Raw genomic sequence first — 16,673 nt, forward strand, 5'->3', positions numbered from 1 at the left:
GGGGAGGCAGCCGCCGAGGAGCCGGACCCACGGAGGGGCTGAGGCCAGCCTCACCCGCGTTCCCAGGCCTGGGCCCGTCCCACTCGGACCGCGGCGTCAGGGACAGCGGCTTCTAGAACGTTTTACAATGACCCACGACATAAACGGCCTCACATCCTTTCTAGTCCCTTCTAAAGCGAAACGACTGTCCCTTTCCCGACTTTCCCGGGCCGACTCCGTGCTGCGAGGTACAGAACAGGACAGGGAAGACCGGGCTGCACGGACGTCTTTATTATTCCTGGGAGGGGGGCGGGGTACACAGCCACGTTGCAGTCACCGAGCTCGTTAAAAATATCTCAATAAATAAAACAAATAAGCAACATATACACTGAAACAGAAAATATTTTAAAAATGGTTAGCTGAGCAAATCAGGAGAAAGAGAAGAGGCGAGGTGTGAGGAGGATTCCAGGCTTACGTGGAACAGTCATGCAGAGGCTGCGGGGCGGGGGAACGCGAGGTTCTTTTTCTGAGAGCCTTGGTCCAGTTTAAACAGAATTGTACAGGAATGCATTTCTGTTTTATTAAAAAAATATACATTAAAAAGGCACTTGGAAGGAAATACAAATCCAAAATTTAAATCCTTGTAAATATGTTCCTGAATCTAGAGATTTTCAGAAAGAATACATCCACCCCTCCCCCCCAACAACAACAACAAAAAATAAAACCCAGAAGAAAAGATCCAAACAGTGGCGAGGATGCCAAGGAGCATGTCACCGGCGAGGAGGACCGCGAGTGGCACGCCCTGCGTGGGGACCGTGTCTGGGGACGAGGTGGCGCGGTCCGGGGTCTTCCCTTCCATGCTGCCGTCCCCTTGTCTGAACGCTGTGCCGAGAGCGGGCTGGGCGGCCCCCTTGAGGTCGTTCAGGTTTCAGAAGTGACAGACGAGGAGGCGTCCCAATTCCGCTGAGCCTCGGCCCCACAGGACAGCCTGCAAGACACGGAGGAGGCGGGTGAGACCCCACTGCGTGCAGGTGGGGGTGTGTGTACTGTGGGTACGTGTGTGGCACACGTGCGGTGTGTACGTGGGTGTGTGTGGCGTGTGGTGTGCGTGCAGGCCGAGGCCATCTCATCCCGCGGTCACTCGTGCCTCTGGCACCCCCCTGTGAGGGGCGTCCACAGGCCCACGGGTGACCGTGCAGCGCATCCCGCCCACGAGCCCTGCGGCCCCAGCACAGCCCATGGGGAGGGCCCGCGAGGCCTCGGGTCAGGAGTGGTGCAGACGGGGCCACGCTCTCCCCCAGACCCCCGCCGCCCCTGCCCAGCTGACCTTGCAGCCTGGGCGGGGGGGGTCAGAGGAATACTGGGGGGTGGCAGAGACGGGGAATGCAGGAGTGGGGTCCCCGACTCCCGCGGTGCCGCGTGTGCGCCCGATGCTGTCCAGAGAGGATGCACTGGGCACAGCTCGGGGCAGGCTGCGTGATCACCCGCTTCACCCACATGTGGCCATGGCCAGCCTGAGGTCGGGGGTCCGGGGGTGGGAACCCCTGGGGGCCAGGGGGTACCCCCGCCGGCGTGTCCGGTCAAGGACCCTACACCTGCTGGAGACGTCCCGCATCTGCGTGCCGACAGGGGAGTCTGAGGACAGTGGCTCACACCTTGCCCCAGGGTGGCAGCTCGTGGCTCAGGCGACTTCCAACCTGTCACCGGCCGTTCTGGGGGTGGGGGGCTGCTGATGGCCTGGCCCTGTGGGACCCCAGGATGGCATTCTCTCCAGGAGCCCCTGAACCCTGTTAGGGAGCCTTTAAGGCTGGCTGCGGGGTGCTCTGGGTCCCGCCTTCAGTACCTCCCCCGGGGCCTGACGCACAGGGTGTGCACTTCTACTTCGGGAGGGCGGACGATGGGGCCAGATCAATGTCACAACCAGACGAGACAAGTCGATGCATCGAGAGCCCCCCGAGGGCCCCCTTTGTGCCAGGGCTGCCCTGGAAGTGGGGGTAAGCTGGCCCATGAGACGGGCCTTCCTTTGCCCTGATGCACCGTGGGGGGCGGCTGCAGACCTCAGGGCTGAGCCTGGAGGAGGAGGAAGAGGAGGAAGAGGGGAGAAGGAGAAGGAGGAGGGGAGGAGGAGGGGGAGGGGAAGATGGGAGGGGGAGGAGGGGAGGAGAGGATGAGAAGGAAGGGAGGAGGAAGGGAGGAGGAAGGGAGGAGGAGATGAGGAGGAGGGGAGGAAGGGGAGAATGAGGGGGGGGGAGGAGGGGAGGAGGAGGAGGAAGGAGGGCTGCCTGAGGCCGGCAGGGGCCTGGGGTCAGGAGGAGTCAGGAATGGCTTTACCAAGGAGAAGGGTCAGCATGAGGAATGTCCCTGCAGGACGAGCGGTGGAGGTGGAGGACAGGCACCCCACATCCTGGGACCACGATGTGTAAAGGCACCAAAACACGAAGGATTTTGGATAGAGCAGTGAGTGACGTCTCCATCGGGGGGTGTGTGTGTCCCTGATGCTCCTGTGCAGGGGGCAGCACGCCCTTTCCTCCTGTCCCTGTCCCCCCAGCTCCCTCCCCGCAGAGCCCCAGAGACCTCCAGAAGCCCCCGCTGAGCCAGGACAAAGGTCTGAGGACGCTCAGACACACGGCCCCCCAGACACGCGGCGTGTTTCCGCGCACACTTCCCTTCTTTCCAGCCCCCAGCACCCCACCCACGCGGGCCTTCCTGAGCGGCCCCGGCACAGAGTCAACGGCCGCTCTCGGAGAATGTGGTTGTAATTAGATAATTACTCGGGGGGCAGCGAGAGAAAGCTGAATGGGAGCCTTCCTCCGAGGGAGGGAATAATTACAACAGTTTTTGATATATGAGCTGCGCCAACCCTCCAAGGGGAAACACGGACCGTCCGTGAAGAGCAAGAAACGACAGAGGCCGTCCGTCCCCCAGCAGTGGTGACTTCAGGGTGTGCCGCGTGCTCACCCGCGGGGCCCAGGGCGCGGGCAGAAAGGGGCAGGTTCCCTAGTCTTCTTGACCCGGAGCCCGTGGGCCTGGCCTCCTTGATGTCGCCCTGACCCCAGCCACGTCTGCGGACCCGGGCAGCGCTCTCGGCAGCAAATATGAAACAGCTGGGGCCCAGGACAGCCTCCCGCATAGACCAGCCACCTGAAACGGTGCGCTGGGTCCTGTGTGCAGTCCGCTCCCTGCATCTGCCTGCCTTGCAGAGGAGGGGGGTGGCGGGCAGAGCTGCAGAGCAGCGGCTACCCTGGGAGAGCGCCTCTACTCCTCTCGCCCACGCCCTTGGGCACGAACGCACAGGAAAGGGTCTGCATTGACTCTCATTTCCAGGACCTGACCCAAGAAGTGAAACACCAACGCAAACTCTCCAAAAAGTGAGGCAGGGGGCTGAAGGGGGAAGAGTGTCTTATAAGGCCTTCCACGCATCCACCCACCCACCACCCACCCACCGTCCATCCACACGTCTACCCACCACTCCCCCTTCCCTTCCATCTAAGCATTCACCTATCATCTATCCATGTACCCACCCACTCATCCTCCATCTACCCATCCATCTTCCATCTACCCACCCACCCATCTTCCATCTATCCACTCATCCTTCCATCTACCCAGCCATCCATCCTTCCATTTATCCACTTATCCTTCCATCTACTCACCAATCCTTCCATCTACCCACTCACCCATCCTTCCATCTACCCACCCACCCATCTTCCATCTACCCACTCATCCTTCCATCTCTCCATCCTACCCTTCCATCTACCGATCCACTCATCCTTCCACCTACGCACCCACCCATCCTTCCATCTACCCACCCACCCATTTTCCATCTACCTACTCATCCATCTACCCAGCCATCCATCCTTCCATTTATCCACTTATCCTTCCATCTGCCCACCAATCCTTCCATCTACCCACTCACCCATCCTTCCATCTACCCACCCACCCACCCATCTTCCATCTACCCACTCATCCTTCCATCTCTCCATCCTACCCTTCCATCTACCGATCCACTCATCCTTCCACCTACGCACCCACCCATCCTTCCATCTACCCACCCACCCATCTTCCATCTACCTACTCATCCATCTACCCAGCCATCCATCCTTCCATTTATCCACTTATCCTTCCATCTGCCCACCAATCCTTCCATCTACCCACTCACCCATCCTTCCATCTACCCACCCACCCACCCATCTTCCATCTACCCACTCATCCTTCCATCTCTCCATCCTACCCTTCCATCTACCGATCCACTCATCCTTCCACCTACGCACCCACCTATCCTTCCATCTACCCACCCACCCATCTTCCATCTACCTACTCATCCATCTACCCAGCCATCCATCCTTCCATCTATTCAGTCATGCTTCCATCTACCCACCCACCCATCTTCCATCTACCTACTCATCCATCTACCCAGCCATCCATCCTTCCATTTATCCACTTATCCTTCCATCTGCCCACCAATCCTTCCATCTACCCACTCACCCATCCTTCCATCTACCCACCCACCCATCTTCCATCTACCCACTCATCCTTCCATCTCTCCATCCTACCCTTCCATCTACCGATCCACTCATCCTTCCACCTACTCACCCACCTATCCTTCCATCTACCCATCCACTCATCCTTCCATCTATTCAGTCATGCTTCCATCTATCCTTCCATCTCCCCACCCATTCTCCCATCTACTCTTCCACCCACCCTTCCATCCACCCACTGTTCCGTCCATCTACCCATCCACCCCTCCTTCTTTCTATCCATCCTTTCATCCATCTTTCTAACATATACTGAGCATCTATCATGTGCCATAAATGCTACTAGTTGTTTAAAAAGCCCAGAAATGAACCAGAGAAATCTAACAGGGGAGAAGAAACATGTTTGAAAACAACTAGAACCCAGTGTAGACAGGGACAACGTTTTTAAAGGAAATGCAAGTAAGCCTCTGCTGCCAGAAAGGGAAGGGACCCGGTACCTTGAACTTTGCTGGGCTGCCAAAAAAAGCAGGGCAGGGAATAAGGTGGAGGGAAGTGGGCACAGATGTGTGATCTCTGGTCAGTATAGCATTCACGTGTGCACGTGCACATGCGTGCGCACACACACACACACTGCCCTGCGATTTTGCCAGTGGAGGCTGGAGGGGGAGAATGGGGAGGTTCGGGAAGCCAGGAACTGCCCACAGAAACCCGGGGCCTGGCCATTGGGGACTTGCCCTGGCCCTCACTGCCCCCTTCAGCATGAAAGTGGAGGAGTGTGCCTCCAAGGGCCCTGACATTGTCCAGGTCACTCGAAGGGCCACCACCTGCCAGTCCGCTCCTGCTGCCACCTGTGGTCTCTCTCCTCCCAGTCACTACGCCAAAAACAAAGTACGGCCCCCAACTCTGCAGGGGTGCTGGGGGGGAATGTGCCCTGTGGAGATGAATAGTAATGAAGCTGGCGGGGGAGCGGAGCACCGCCACCTACCCTGGTGGGTCTTGCCCATCCCACACGGCCAGACCCCCCTCCCCAAGACAGTCACCCAGCACCGTTCTTCAGCAGGGCCCTCGGTCCCCTCCCCGGGCCTGGACACAGCCTCCTGACCATCTGAACACGGCTCCCCGGGGCTGGCTGGAGGCACGGCTCCCACTCGCTGACATCTATCCGACGGGCCGTAAATACGAGAAGAAAACCAGGGATGGTTCACGTCAGGCGGCTGTGGACCACGGCGGGGAGACGGCGGACTGAGTGTCTCCCAAATGGCCCGGGGCTCAGGCACAAGCTTTCGGAGCAGCGGGATTTGTCATTTGGAGAGACGCCAGGAACGTCTGCACGGAGGGAAGGACCAAGCAGGAACCAAGGAGAGGGCTCTGGGGAATGGTGGAAAGCGGGGAAGTGGAATGTGTTTTAAGCAATGGAAGCAGAATAAATAGCCACTGATGAAAAGCGATCAATAAGCCAGACCCTGAGTCACCGAGGTCTCCAGCCTCTGAGCAAAAGGCCAAGAATGTGGAAGGAGGAGGAGACGCAGCCACGAGCGAGGGGCCGAGGGAAGTGTCCCCACGCTCAGGGAGGGCTGACGGTCCCAGACACAAAGGAACAGGGGTCCTGGTCCTGGTCCACAGCTGACGACACGGGCGGCCGTGCCCCCCCAGCAGGCGCCTCTGGGCCCCGGGAGCTCTGAACGCCGCTTGCGCTTCCACACGGGAAAGGAAGCAAAGCAGGAGCAGCCCCGGGTGGCTTCCTGGGTGCGGCCACCCACCGACGGGCCATCCCAGGCCGGGCCACTTCCGTGGAGAGAAGGCCCCCAGGACCATGTCGGGGAGCAGAAGAAACAGGGGAAGGCGGTCGGGGCCTCGGAAAACGCAGCCCCCCGCGGCCACTTGCGGGGCAACACTCCCGGGAACGGGGCTCCACGCAGACGAGGACGTGGGCCTCTGACTGCAGGCGGTCACCTACCCGTGGTCCCGCCGCAACGCCAGCAGGCACGAGCGCGGGCAGGAGACGCCTCGGAGGCCGAGGGGAAAGCGCGGCCGCCTCTGGGGGCCCCAGGAGCCCACGCTCCCGCCAGCCCAGGGCCGGGGGGGGGGCGTGGGGGCGGCAGGACCGCACACAGGCCGCCCCAGGCAGCCGCGGCCGCCACGCCGGCTTCCCACTCTTCACCAAGCTCGCTCACGGAGAAGTCGGACCTCCCAACATCTCTAAGGCAAGCTGACCAGGTGGTGCAAGATCTGTATCTGCCCTGCGAAGAATCCGGAACCAGACGGCTTTACAAGAGCATTAAAGGAGAATCTTCTGGAACCTGGTCATTTCTGTCCGTAATGCCTAAGCTGTTCCAGAATTTGCAGATGAGGAGACACTTCTCATCTTATTTTATTTATTTTTACAGTTTGTTTATTTTGCTGAGGGCTATTTTTTTTAAGAGCAGTCTTAGTTCAAGGCAAAATTGCGAGGCGGGTAGAAAATATTCCATGCGGCCCCCGCCCCCCTCCCCCCACCATGCACAGCCTCCCCCATAAAATGCCGAAGAGACACCACTCTGACTCCTGTCCAAAGGGCGTAAGAACCCAAGGCCAGGTCCTGCCACCCGTGACTCCGAATGCAGAGACGCTCAGTAGGATGTCAGCAAACCAAGCCAAGCTGTGGATTTGAAGAATCTCTTCCTTATAACCCAGAAGGGTTTGCTCCAGGAATGCTGGTCGGCTAGTATTCGGAAATGTGGTGCAAGAAGGGGTCAGGAGCTCGGAGCTCCGGAGATCCTGAGGCATGGAGTGTGAAGCCACGAACATTCTGGAAGCTCCTGGGAAGACAGGAACTGAGCTCAGGCCTCGAGCTGAATCCCAGCGCTGCCACCCACCCCCTGTGGCCTTGGGAAAGTGGCTTCAGCTCTCTGGGCCTCAGTCTGTGCATCTGTAGAAATGCCCCCCCCCCCGGTGTTGTGGGGGTTCAGGGAGCCATAGCACGACAGAGGCCTGGGGCCTCACCTGGCTCGTGTCCAACACTGTGGTCACCCGAGAGGGCTGGCTGCTGTTTCCTCCCCAGCTGGGTCCCCGCCTGGCACACAGTAGGTGCTCAATAAACACTCATGGAAAGAGGCCCGCGGTGAAGAGATCGGCTGGTCCCCAGCGTGATGCTGGTGCAGGAGTGACGTGCCAGCCGCCGTCTAGGACCCTCTCTCTACCGGGTTCCATTCCACTCATGCCTTCCAAGTCTCTGCCAGCAGCACCCGCATCGCACCGGAGCTCACGAGGACGCAGAAGCAGGAATCAACGTCTACCCTCTGCCAAATCCCCAGCTCTTCGAAGATGCCCCTAGACAACCAGGAACAGCTGAGCACGCCCAGGCTGCGGCGTGCACGCCCCAGGTCAGCAAGGTCAGCTGCTGCAGCCGAGACCCGCCGTGACACGCAGAGACATAGCCAGTCGGGGACCAGGCTGGGAGAGGATGCGGGCACCCTGATGCTCCCTGTTGGGGGCCATCTCCCCGGCAGGGGGCCAGGCCTTGAGGCCCCTGTAATTCTGCCTGACAGCCCCAGATACACAGGCGGGGGTCAGGGGGACACAAAGTGGACACAGCTGTGCAGCCAGCCTGTGACCCCCACCGCCACTACCCCTAAGGGAAGGGCAGCAGGGGTGCCAGTGACAGGCCCTGGAGGCTCTGAGGTCACTTGTGCAGCTGAGGGGCTTTGCGCCTTCAGAGAATTTGGGCTCTGGGTGCAGGGCGGCTGTGCATGCAGGGTGGCACTGGGCAGCCCCGCCAGCATGAGCTGTGCCAATGAGGGGCCGGCACGAGCCCACTCCCCAGTGCCGCCCTGCCCCGGTGGCTGTCCCTGTGACAAATGCCTTGTCCCGAGACGCAGGATATAAGAGGCTTTGCTTTCAGAGGAGAGAATGTGCCGCTTCCTTCCAGGTCGGATCTGCGGGCAGCTCTAGTCGGGTGCAAACGGACCACCCCTGGCAGACAGGGGCCCAGACCTGCCAGGGGCAGGTGCCAGGCTCACCTGGCTGGCCTGAAAGGCAGAGATGCAGCCGCCCCTGCTGGCTGCTGGCTGTTGGGTGGGGTCCAGCACACAGGGGTCCCCAGGGGGCAGAGGGGGTTAACCTCACGGCCCAGGCCCCCTCCCCTCCCTGCCAACCTCTGTGCACCTGTTCTAGGGTCCAGAGGGGCAGAAGGATAGAGAAGTCTCAATGGCAAACAACAAAGAATCCGCTTCTAAGTCAGAGGGCAGGAACCCGGCTGTCCCCTCTCAGGTCACACTCTGTTGCCTGACCTGGGTTTTCTGAGGACCCAGTGAGCACCCCTGGGGGATGATGGTGGAGCTGCGAGGGGGGGGGGGGTAAAAGGCAAGCTGTCCTCGCTGAGGCAAACCCAAATCTTGTAAAATTTGTACAAGGCTCCTCTGGCTCCCTGCCCTCCTGCCTGGGTCCCACCCCCACCCCGGGGTCCCCGTCCGGTACGGGGTGGCCTGTGCGCTGTCCCTGGGCCAAGCCGGGGCTCCGACAGGCAGGACACCCTGGGCCCTCTCTGCTGGCCTCCGGGCCCGTCTCCAGAGTCGGAGGGAGGCCACAGCCACGGGTTCTCACAGGCCACAGCACTCCGCAAAGCAGGCCAGGGGCACGATCCAGGAGTTTCTCTGCTGGGGGGGCCTGGCCTGTGCCCCCCTAAGAGTCCCCTTTCCCAGGAATGGCCGGTGGCTGGGACGCCCCTGTCGCACCCGCAAGGCTCCTGGGACACCTGCGGACTTATGGGCTTCTGCTGCTGGGGCAGCGGCACAGCTCCGGGGGGACCTCCGGGAGCCCGGCCCCGCATCCCCTGGTCCGGGCTGCGCTGAGGCGTCTGGGAAGGCTGCTGGGAGGCCCGCACAGGCCGTGCCCTCGGGCCACTCTCGCTCCCACGGGAGCCCGGCCTTACAGACGCCCCTTGTGCTGGGCACCCGCACTCAGGGCCCGGGGCCGGGGTCACGGGGGCGGGGGCCGAAGGGCGAGCCCAGGCTGTGCCCCCGGCCCCTAGCTCCACGGCTCAGGAGTCTGACCCCCGGCCCGCCTGCCGTGCGTGAGGACGAGGAATCCCGCCTGGAATGCCCGTGTTCGTGGGGCCGGGGCTCGTCTTGCGCGGCTCCCCGGCGGCTGCGGCGAGCTGTTGGCCTGGCTCCTTCGGGGGCGTAGGAGTCTCTCGCCAACTTGGAAGCAGAGCTCTCTCCGTCTCTGCCTCCATCTCTGTCCTTGGCCTTGGCTTCGGGGACCGGAGCCGACGGTGTCTGGGGTGGCCCGGCTGCCGAGGAGCAGTGCTCCTGAGAGCAGCCTGCCTCTGCCTACGGATTCCCTCTGCCTCGGGGAGTTGGGGCCCCAGGGCGCTCCAGGCCGGCTCTCTCAGTTCCCGAGGGAGCTGTGGCAGGAAGCCCCGTGTCCACGCCAGTGACTCCCAGTATTGATCCTGTCCAGCCTTCCTCTGGGGGAGGCCTTCCCATTCCTTCTCCATGAGTCACAGGACACTGCAAAGGGGACCCTCAAGCTCAGAGGCCGTCCCGAGTAACCAGGTCATAGGAGGGGGCAGCCTCCTCCCAGGCCTCGGGGCCTCCAAATAAATCCAGGAACTACCTCGACCGGTGAATTATGATTTCTCCAGATGTCACTAACTTTAGCTTCCAAATAAAACCCACTAGCAAAAGAAGGTGGTGTGAAAAACGAGCCTGCGGGGCCTGATTGCAGGCTGGTGGCGCAAGAAGTGCCTGTGGGGCTGACCCACCCGGTGACGTCACCGCAGAGACGAGGAGCTGGGACCTGCGGCCGGAGGTGACTTAGGCCAAGTCACCAGGCAGGCGCAGAATCACCCCAGGAACTCAGGTCCGCTCAGCCCCGAGGCCCGAGACAGAAATCCCTTCCCGTACGACTGACCTCATTCCTACACCTGTCACGTGGGTCCAGACCAAGGAACACTGACCTAATGAATGTCTTTGCACACTTGACAGATGAGGATGCCCGGGGACCGCGGCGGCGGTTCAAGGGCAAAGGAACCCAAGGTCCGCTGATGTCAGGCTGCCAGTCGGATGCATGTCGTGAGTCCAACCTGCTGCCTGTCCCACACCAGCCCTCGTGGGACAGACGACAACAGAAGCTATCGGCACAAATACGTAATAAATGTTCTAATAAAGGTGTAACGAAAGTACACGAGATCCACAACTATGGGCCGTACAAGAGAAGCACATGTGACAAACCTAATGATTACAGCAAGGTCGAACGCACGCCAGGATAAAGGTATGAGGACGTACGTGGTCAAGGCAGAGGAGGCGACGTTACACCTCTGGGTGGGCCCGGGGTCGGGGGAGCTCCTCACAGAAGGGGGCTTGGAGCTGGGGCTTTCGGGACCTCTAGTCCCCCAGGGGGAGGAAGGGTGAAAGGACCCCAGGGCATATTTAGGTGGGGAGTAAAGGGGGCTTTGGGGCAATGGAGAGCTGCGACTCTGGGGAGGGGTCTGGGGGGCAGGACCCCACAAGGCCATGATGGGGGGGCGGTGTGAAGTGCCGGGGACGCTGGTGTGACCAGGCTTGCTTTTCACGGGTAGCTGTGGGGTGGGCCTCAAGGACTGCTAGGAGGCGAGACACCCACCAGCGGGGCCCCGGGCAGGGGACGGTGACCACAGGAGGGGTCGTGACCCCAGGAACAAAATAGAGAAGAGGAGAGAAGTTGCTTGGCAGGGTGGAGGCACAGCGAGAGCAGAGCTGGCAGGGCTGAGGTGGAGGTGTTTGCAGGACACCCCGAGGTCGGGTTGGTCCACCCAGCAGGATGTCCAGCCCCGACCCCTGGGAGGGGGCGGGGGGCTTCACATGCAGCTTCTGAGCGAGGCCGACGTCGCCCTGCCCTCTAAGGGATGATGAGGAAACAGCTAACTGGCTCTGGCTGGATTCGAACCCAGACCCGGGGCTCACTGCCCCAGCTCCGCGCTCCCTGTCCAATACAGACTGGATGCGGACACTTGGGGGAGCAGAGGGAGAGGAGGCGGCAGGTGGGTCCCTGAAGAGCCCACGGGTGGCACCAGCTGGCAGCAGCACTGCAGGAGGGAAGCCCGCCCCCCCCAGAGAGGAGCTGGGCCGCACCTGGCAGGTGGGGTCACAGGTGAGCTCGGGAAGGCCAAGGACCGTCAGGGGCATGGCCTTGGGAATGTCGCCTCGGCTCCTGCAGGCCGGGCCCCACGCCGCCCAGCGGGCTCTGCCATTGGCCCCCAAACATGCCCTCCCGGAGCTGTCCCCGCGGCCACATTTCAACACGAACACTCGGAGGCTCGGGAGGCAGACACCGCGCTGGCCACACAGCGGAGGACCCAAGACCTGGGGGTGCCACCCAGACTCCCCGTGTCCGCTGCGTGCCCCACCTCGTCTCTGGGGGGGACCACAGACTCCAGATGTGTGAAAGAACCTTTCCCTCTTTCTTAAATTTCCTTTTAAAATTTAAATTCTATGGGACGCCTGAGTGGCTCAGTGGTTGAGCATCTGCCTTTGGCCCAGGGCATGACCCCGGGGTCCCGGGATGGAGTCCCACGTCGTCGGGCTCCCTGCATGGAGCCTGCTTCTCCCTCTGCCTGTGTCTCCCCCTCTCTCTGTCTCTCATGAATAAATAAATAAAATCTTTTTAAAAAGTCTTTAAAAAATAGTAAAAAGGGGATCCCTGGGTGGCTCAGCGGGTTAGTGCCACCTTTGGTCCTGGGATCGAGCCCCATGTCGGGCTCCCTGCATGGAGCCTGCTTCTCCCTCTGCCTGTGTCTCAGCCTCTCTCTCTGTGTCTCTTATGCATAAATAAATAAAATCTTTTAAAATAAAATCTTTTAAAAATAATAAGAATAAAATTCATATCCTAGGTAGCTCCCACATGGTGCGACAGTCGTTCCTGGAGTACACGTCAGTGATGCATCACTTAGTACACACCTGGTGCTTATCACACCTGGTCCCCTCCCCACCTGAAACCCACCTGCCCCCATCAACCCTCAGTCTGGTCTCTGTCACTAAGAGTCTCTTATACCTTGTTTCCCTCTCCTTTTTTTCCCGTTTTCCCTCTTCCCCTGTGTTCATCTGTTTTCTTTCTTAAATTCGAAATGTGAGTGAAATCATGATTGTTTTTCTCTGGCCGACTGACTTCACTTAGCATAATACCCTCTACGTCCAACCACGTCATTGCAGATGGCGAGACTGCACTCTTTTTGACGGCTGAGTGATATTCCATCACACACACACTCACCGCCCCCCACACACACACATCTTCTTCATCCATTCATCAGCCCACGGCCTTCTGGGCTCTTTGCACAGTTTGCCTACTGTTGATAATGCTGCTATGAACATCGGGGTGCAGGTGTCCCTTCGAATCTGTATGTTTGTATCCTTTGGGCAAATACCTAGTGGCGCAATTGCGGGATTCTAGAGTAGTTCTAATTTTAACCATGAAAGAACATTCCTGAGACGACTTCCCTTGGACAGTGAAAAACGGGGATATAAACCCGTTTCCAGGAACGGATCAGCTCTGACGATGAGCTTTCCCTAAACTACTGCCACCAGCGTTTAGTTCCCAAAATTAACCTCCGGAGAAGCAGGCGACTTTCAAAATGCAAAACCGTTTACAGAAACAACCACACCTAAATCGATTTCCTTGAGTGACCCGGAGAAGATCCACGGCTGTAGTAACATCAGGCGTATGCTCATACGTATTCAGAAGAATCCCAAATCCTTCCTAAGTGATGGGAGGATGCCTGCTATGCTCAGATCCCCGGTCCTTCCCACCTCTGGGAACCCTGGCTTTGGCGGACACTTGGCAGGGGCGATGCACCTGGAAAATCCAACAGCACACCGCGGAGGGGGGGGGGGGGAGCAGCGCCCTGCAGATGCCCTGGGTGCGTGGACATGGCCTTGGCTAAGCAACCCCTTCAGCCACAGGGACATTCGCTTCCGAAGCCTGGGACTCAGTGACTTCGGATCTATTGCACGTTCACGAACGCCAGCCCCCGGGGACTCACACTGGCCTCTGGTGGGACACACGGCGTATTTGGAAGCCAGCGGCACGCACGCAAGCTTGAAGACGCGGTCCCGCTCAGGTAGGGCCTGCTCGTGGGCAGGTGCGGGTGGGCCGTGAGCCGCCCTGGGCCGCCGTCTGGAGCCGGGCCTCTGGGGCGCCTCGAGGGCAGGAGCTGGAGAATGAGGAGCGGCCAGCCTCACGGACAGAGGGAAGAATGGGTCAGGGGCCCACTGACCAACTGGCCGCGGTGCCACCTCACGCGCCGGGTACGCGGTGCCCGCACTCAGTGAGCGGCTGCTAACTCGCACAGGTGCCCGGGGGGCACGCAGGTCCCTCCAGGGACAAGCCAGGCAGAGACGGAGGCGGCAAAGACCCAGGACAGCGGGGCTTATTGGACCAGTCACTCCCCCTGGAGAACGTGCACGTCCTTGGCCTCCCAGCTCCCCGGGTGACGCGGCTGTAGCCCGCCGAGGGTCACCCCGACCTCTGAACTTCACTTCTATCTCTGGGCCTCTGTCTCCATGCCTTTCACCACCCCGCCTCCTTCTTGCGGGGTGACGTGGTCACCCTCCTGTATCACCGGGGCAGGACACACAGACGGGAGTCCAGGCCGAGAGCCACACTGGCAAGGAAGGCAAAGAGGCTACGGCCCCCGCGTGAACACGACAAGGCGGGTGTTAGGTCTGGGAAGATGCCCGGCTCAGTGCTCTGGCAGCCAGGACCTCCGGGCGAGGGAGCAGGGCCCATGGTGTCACAGGGAGGCTCTGCTGTCGGCCGAGGGGGGTGACCCTCCGGACACAGTCAGGGTTACCCCACTGATCTTGAAGCCCTTGACACTGGCGCTGCCTCTGGGAAGTGTGTTATATTTCCTCCCGAAAGGGCGTCCACCGGACTCTTTCAGACGAAGAGCTATGATTCCCAGCATTTCATTTCTGAGGCTTATACTTCTTTTTTTTTTTTTTTTTAAAGATTTTATTTATTTATTCTTGAGAGATAGAAGGAGAGAGAGAGGCAGAGACACAGGCAGAGGGAGAAGCAGGCTCCATGCACCGGGAGCCCGACATGGGATTCGATCCCGGGTCTCCAGGATCGCGCCCTGGGCCAAAGGCAGGCGCCAAACCGCTGCGCCACCCAGGGATCCCGAGGCTTATACTTCTAATTTCATGATCCGTCAGTGCACGATCCGCTTTTGGTCTGCATGGGATCCCGAAGCCTCTGCCAGCCTCTGCGCGGGTGCCCACGCAGTCTTATCAGCCCACAAAGAAGCAGCACGGTCCCCTGCCTCGGGGCGTGTGCGTTGTAGGCCTGAAAAGGAGTCACCTGTCCCGGTGCAGTTCTGACAGCGGTGGACGATGGGAGGGCACAGCCTGGGAGAACAGGTACTCCCCAGAGCCTTCCCGGCCTAGCCCGCGATGCAACGGTTTAAAGAGCACTGCCCCCCTCCCAGACGGCTCTCCGCCCCCAGGCTCAAGTCACGAGATACAGGAACATGCTCTTTATTGCCCAATTTCTAAAAAAACTCAATATCCCTGGATTGAAATTCTGCATTTACGAATTACAACCTACTCCAATAAATCCCTGCAACCCATTCTTTCTTTTCAAAATATTTTTGGATAAGAAAAAAAATGAGAAATGATGAGCATGCACACACACTTCTGGGGAAAAAAACTCTAAGTGAGCCACCATTTCTTTGCGCAGTATATAGACTGTGTTTCTATGGGCTTCGTGAAATCGCTTGCTCTTCAGGACCCCTCCCCCAAGGGGATTCTGGGAGCGAGGCTTTGGGAAATAAACTAAAACATTCCCTGGATGTCGTGATGGGGGAGTCCCAACCTTTGCCTGGCTCTGGAGGGCTCCTGCCTTGCGCAGCAGGTGTGACCCGGGCCAGACGCCATCCCGTCCTGCAATGCTCCGTGGCCAGTGTCTGCGAGCGTGCAGCCTGGCCATGTCTCCTTTCCAATACTTTTCTCACCTACCAAATGGGCTGGTTTTACCTGTCCCACAGCGGAGTGACCACCTGGCACACGGCAGATGCTCACTTAGTGTTAGATCTGCCCCAAGTGCACTCAGCTTCGGAGCAGTCGCAAAGGAGGCCAGTGGTGTGGGAGGGAACAAAACCCTGCTCCATGTCACATGTACTGACTTCATCAGGACTCGGGGTGTCTGTATATTGCACATTAAATAAATCAAATGGTCTGACTTTATGGTACAAATACAAATAGAATTTCCTTTGAAATGCTTGGGAAAAATATCTACCCTGCAGAGCGTGCACGGAGCTCTGTCTAGACCCAGGAGACACAGGGATGCCAGGTTGGCAGTGACTTTAGTGCCTTTCATATTTATATATCTGGACACATAGACAATAAGTAAACGTGTGTGTGTCTATCATAGTATCACATACCACAGACGTGCACATATATGCTGCAAGCGTATACACCATATATACGTACACCACGTATAAACGCAGACACACCCCCACCCGTTCTCCTCTAAGGAGGGTCACCTTTGTCCCCAGTTTGCTCCAGCCATTACTGATGTCACCATTTGGGGGTGGATATTAGATATTCATGTTGCTTCTAACCGGCCCATCACACAGAAGCCAGTGCCCATTGAGGGCATCCAGTGACCACTGGGTCAGCCCCAGCTACTCTTGCAGACATGGCTTCTTTGCCTCCACAACCCTCTGCTGAATCCAGGAGCTCCGGGATGGCGAGGATTTGAGAGCAGATGGATGCGGAACCTCTTGGCGCCCTGGGCCTGCTATACAGCACTGGGAAGTAGGCAGCTGGGAGGTACCCCAGGAAGGCATTGGAATCCCTCTTCTTAAAAGAACATTTATGATCACTCACATGTCAAAGAACACTCCTGGCTTCTTCCTCTCTCGCAGCATCCGCCTGGGCTGATGGGCTGGGGCTCACAGGTGCACATGGGGATCGTGTAGCTGTGTATTTTTTCCAGGGATTGCAAAAAGGTTCCTGAGTTTGGAAGCCAGAAGCAATTACTTCTATTTGAAAGACAGCAGAGTGGAGATCCAGAGGCAGAAAATAAAACCAAGGCACCAGTGTCAGAACTGAGCAGCCGAAGGGTCCAGATATTTGCTGGGTATTTCTCATGTGCGAATCTCCTCTCCCTTATCTGCACATTTTTAATGCATTTAATTATCATTTGGACTCTGGCTTAACATTCCATAATAACGTCTTTTGCCAAGAAAGGCCCCACGAATCCAGA

The 16,673-nt window shown here is 58.9% G+C and overlaps 1 protein-coding gene across 1 annotated transcript in view; it reads right to left on the reverse strand.

Moving 5' to 3' along the window:
• Nucleotides 1-255: 255 nt before the first annotated feature.
• The window catches only part of TWIST2 (twist family bHLH transcription factor 2), a 51,732-nt gene continuing 35,314 nt past the window's right edge, over nt 256-16,673 (reverse strand). The window contains exon 2 of the mRNA XM_041768310.1: nt 256-967. The gene's annotated coding sequence lies outside the window, so the exon portion shown is untranslated. The remainder of the gene's footprint in view (nt 968-16,673) is intronic.

Source organism: Vulpes lagopus, chromosome 8, assembly GCF_018345385.1.
Source record: "Vulpes lagopus strain Blue_001 chromosome 8, ASM1834538v1, whole genome shotgun sequence".
Lineage (NCBI taxonomy): Eukaryota > Metazoa > Chordata > Mammalia > Carnivora > Canidae > Vulpes > Vulpes lagopus.